The sequence below is a fragment of the Bufo bufo genome, chromosome 6 (assembly GCF_905171765.1).
Source record: "Bufo bufo chromosome 6, aBufBuf1.1, whole genome shotgun sequence".
In the NCBI taxonomy this organism is placed as follows: Eukaryota; Metazoa; Chordata; class Amphibia; order Anura; family Bufonidae; genus Bufo; species Bufo bufo.
In genome coordinates this window covers 104,257,538-104,262,216 of record NC_053394.1, presented here as the reverse complement: position 1 = coordinate 104,262,216, position 4,679 = coordinate 104,257,538, and the positions used below count along the sequence as shown (strand labels likewise).

The 4,679-nt window shown below is 47.6% G+C and overlaps 1 long non-coding RNA gene across 1 annotated transcript; it reads left to right on the top strand.

The window, feature by feature from the left end:
• The first annotated feature begins 451 nt into the window (after positions 1 to 451).
• On the top strand, positions 452 to 4,079 carry LOC121005347. Its single transcript, XR_005779922.1, has 3 exons — positions 452 to 485; positions 2,606 to 2,608; positions 3,963 to 4,079. It is a non-coding gene; the product is annotated as an uncharacterized LOC121005347 (long non-coding RNA).
• The last annotated feature ends 600 nt before the right edge of the window (positions 4,080 to 4,679 follow it).

Here is a 4,679-nt window from a genome sequence, read left to right as displayed (position 1 = left end):
GCGTTCGGAGCGGGTCCGTCTGATGTTTCATCAGACGGACCCGCTCCTATAATGCAGACGTTTGCATCCGTTCAGAACGGATCCGTCTGCATTATAACTTCGAAAAATTTGTAAGTGTGAAAGTAGCCTGAGCGGATCCGTTCAGACTTTACATTGAAAGTCAATGGGGGACGGATCCGCTTGAAGATTGAGCCATATAGTGTCATCTTCAAGCGGATCCGTCCCCATTGACTTCCATTATAAGTCTGGACGGATCCGCTCGCCTCCGCACGGCCAGGCGGACACCCGAATGCTGCAAGCAGCGTTCAGGTGTCCGCTCACTGAGCGGAGCGGAGGCTGAGCGCTGGCAGGCGGATGCATTCTCAGTGGATCCGCCTCCACTGAGAATGCATTAGGGCCGGACGGCTGCGTTCAGGGCCGCTCGTGAGCCCCTTCAAACGGAGCTCACGAACGGACACCTGAACGCAGGTGTGAAAGTAGCCTAAGTAGAGCCACACACTTTTCAACAGTGTAGAAGGTGCACATTTGTGACTTTTTGCAGTCAAAATTTTGCCGCAAATATAATGATAAATTCCCCAAATTAACTTTTGCCATGTGACAGCTGCAGAAGAAACTGTGACAATCTCAGCCGATGCCTTTTTTTTTCTTGACATTTTGCAGGAAAGTTGCAACACATCTCTGACACTTGGCGCCTAAAGCTCTTCTGGGTGGTCAGCGGCTTGTGTTAATCAACTGCTGGTCGAAAAGACACATTGGACAAGAGGAACATGACCTCCTGAAGAGTAGCATGACATTGTCATGTATTGTCCTCCTCTGCCTTGGAGCAGAGACAACACTGTACTGCACAAGGGTGCACATCCTGTAGCAAAAGTTTTCAAAACATGGAACTTTACGTCAAACAATACCAACCGAGCGAATGTGCAATGTTTTGTATTATCCCCAAGAATCCAACCTCCTCTCTCTAATGTTCTATACAAACATTTAGTCACATGGAGAAATAAGAACAAACTGTGCTATACTGAGAGTCCCTGTCTGTCATCGTGGTGGCAGAAAACTGTAATTGAACTTCTAGGGGACAGGCATTTAGAAGAAATTGTTCCCATTGCTTTGTTCAGACAGTTGCCAAAGTTAGCAACACTTATAGTGGGGACCAGCAGAGAAGGAGTTGGAGGGTGGCGGGTGTCAGTCAGTTGGAAAATTCTCAGAACAATGCTAAGATATCATCTCCAACCCCCACCTCTGAGGCACAGTCCCGCACTTTGGAATCTCAGACTCCTCTGGAAATCTGACTTTTTATGGAGAAAAAACTGATAGACTGACATAATTTAGATGTTTCTTATGTAAGCTCAGGGAACATTTGCCAGCCTGGTACAAAACAAGGCAGTGTCAGCCTGATCAGCCCTTAATCTGGTATTGTTCCTGCACAGAATCCTTCTTTTTCCACACTAAATAAGGGGAAATGTTACTTAAAAATATTATTTTGCCAGTGAATTGACTGCTTCAGTTTAGATTGGTTCAGCTAGAACTGCATTAGTTTAGTGATAAAAGATTCATTGGTCCTACCTAAGATACTACCTGGTTTACAAGGCCTAATGAAGCCACAATCTGCTGCCCAAAAATGATAATTTAGGTGTCCGCATGAACGATCATTTCACCCGGTGTACATGATCAGCGGCACATTTACGTTGGAAGATTATCGGGAACGAGTGTTCATCTGAACGTTCAACCCTGATAATCTGTCTGACAATCAGGCGGTGTAAACCCACCTTAAGGATGGCCATAAGCATGAGATAACTGTTGGCCAAACAATCGTTTCGACCGACAGCTATCTCTCCCGATACTCCCATATATATGCATGCTTGGCTCAGCTCATGGGAGAAATCCTCTGCCAGACACCTCTGGTAGTAGCTTATCTACGGAGAACAAAAGGACTGAGCAGTTGAAATCCAGAGTGCCTGATCCATATCTCCCCCAACATCAGCCAATGGGGGAGAATTGGAAGGCCCCATAGACATTAGGCGGTTGTCCAACATTAATCTAATTTGTATGACCAGCTTTAATCCTGTCTATTTGTTAATGGGGCCAGGGGTGTAACTACCATAGCGGCAGACCATGCGACTGCTATGGGGCCCAGGGCAAGAGTGGGCCCAGTTGGGATCATCCCCTTTTCTACTGGGGGTGAAAACTTGGTCAGGACTCTACACTCTAAAGGGCCAACTTTTAGCAAAATGGCCCAACGTTCACTGAAATGGCCCAACGTTCACTGAAAGGGGTTTTGGTGGAAACCCTTCTGTCCTGGGGGGGGGGTCTTGGTTTGATCCTTACTATAAGGCCCTTACTTCTCTATGTAAACCACTGATTGGGGCCCAACAAAATCACACTACATAATTGCACTCAGAGTTGTCATGGTGCCCCATAGCAAGATATGTTATAGGGCTCTCATTGATCATGATCTCAACCATGCCTTCACACAACTGCTAAGACATATACATATACACACATATATACACACATAGATATTACAAATATCTGGTCCCATTAGGTGGCAGGCCCCAAAGCAGCTTGTATGGCTGCTACTGAAGTAGACCTGCCGCTCCTTGAACAGCATGTCTTCCAATAAAAATTTACGCAAGCTCTATTCATACCATGTTTGTTCCCTATTCTTTTTGGTAATTTTTTTTCTTAAAAAATGTACATTGTGGTCAAATTGTTGTGTTCCAGCCGCGCACTATGATACTGCTAGCTGGAGTGCATTATCTATATTTTTAAAAAATTTCCACAAAAATTTAGTAATTCTTTTTAAAAAGGACATAAAGGTTGGTCGGAATTTAGTGGGTAGGGATGTGGACTTCTGTGGCCTGACAGATTTGCAATAACCTATACCAGAAATTGGTGTAAATTATGGCACAAATCTGTAGTTGCTCGTAGCTGGTGTAGATTTGCTTTCCTGGCACAAGGAAAAACTAAATACGCATCAAATTTATTAAGAGTCGTGTACCTTTTAAATAGGTGAAGACTGCCTGCTCTAGCATCTACAGGGCAGGCAACTAAGGGAGTGACCCCTGCATGAAAGGGGTGCCACGAGCTGTGCATCACCAGGACAGAAGTGAGCACGGTAGAATGGCTGCAGACTAGGCCAAGTAAGATGAGGCTGTAGGCAGTGGCGTACCGCCCATAGAGGCAGACCACGCCACTGCTATGGGGCCCGCGGCACTGGGGGGCCCATAGCGCAGAGAAGGCCCCGCCCACACTATTTGGCCCCGCCCACTCATGACCTGCTGCAGCCGGCTATGCGGCTGCTTTTCTCCCCAGGGCCCAGCCCCAACATCAACTCATCTTCTGCAATCGCCTCGCCGCACCTCCCCCCTGACCTCCTCCTGACCTCCTCGTGACCGTCTGCTGGAATCAGGATCAAACACCAGCCTGCATGTGGCGCTCGTGCCGCTGGCCAATCAGCACAAGGCAACTCTGTTGAGGCAGCTGCTGATTGGCCAGTGGCGCAAGGGGGCGGGCGGGAGAATCGGCTCGAACTTCGCCGTCGGCCCTTCACCAGAGACGAGTCAGTGCCTGCCCTGAGCTGAGGAGAGAGGGGGAGTCCGGAGGAAGATTCTGAACTCTGAAGCAGTGAGTAGTACTGTGAGTGAGCACTGAGCAGTGCACCGGTTGTGTCCCTAGCTGGCTGGCCTGAACTTGAGTCTTGAAGTAAGTCACTCGTCTCAGACTCAGTCAAGTGAAGTACCGTTCGTTCGTCCCTGCCGTGTCACTGCCGGCTGCACTCCCTGCAGCAGTGCCTGGCCCGGCCGACTAGTCCGAATTCCAAATATATTATAGCACAATGTACACAGAGATATTTACCACTACTGACTCATGGAACCCCAGAAATAGTGCCCCGGCCCCCAACCATCATGGCTGATGTCCCATGTGACAGGTCCCAAAAATCGAGCAGATGTCCCGATTAACAGGGCACCCCAAATAAGGAGACCTGCAGGCTGCAGCAGATATCCCATGTGACAGGTCACCCCCAGGAAACTGTAGGTCATATATAAATTTATTTAATGGGGGTGTGGCACGGGAGGAGCCAGGTCAGGAAGTGGGAGGGGCCATGGTGGGTAGTGGGCGGGGTTAAGGGGCCCAATTCAGATTTTTGCTATGGGGACCAGTGATTTCTATGTACGCCTCTGGCTGTAGGCCAGGCCTAAAGCAAGTCCCTGGCAATGGCTGTGGTGACCTAAAGACAGCTGCTGGTGCTGTTGACAGCCACTGTCATCACTGCAGTGAGGTGAGATGGCTGCAGCAAGGTGAATGACCTGAGGATGGGATGACTGCAGATGCAGTGGCCACAGTGATGATCCAAAGTACTAGGTGAGAAGAGATGGGACATGGTGGGAGAAGCAATAAAGGTGGCCATTTAACAATGGACAATCTTTTCAGTCATCTGATAATAGACCATTATAATCTGAAAAGAAGTTGGCTGCGTTTAATATTTTTGTCCGATAGTCAGATGAAAATTCAAAGAAAGATCATTCCTAGACTAAAAATCTTTCTTTGAAAGAACGTTTCCAAAGATCTTTCGTAAATTTCCTGATTTCATTGAACGTATATGACCAGTTTAAACAATTGTAACAGCCAATATGGATTAAAATGTGTATGGTCGTGTCTGTGAAATGAATGTTCACCTG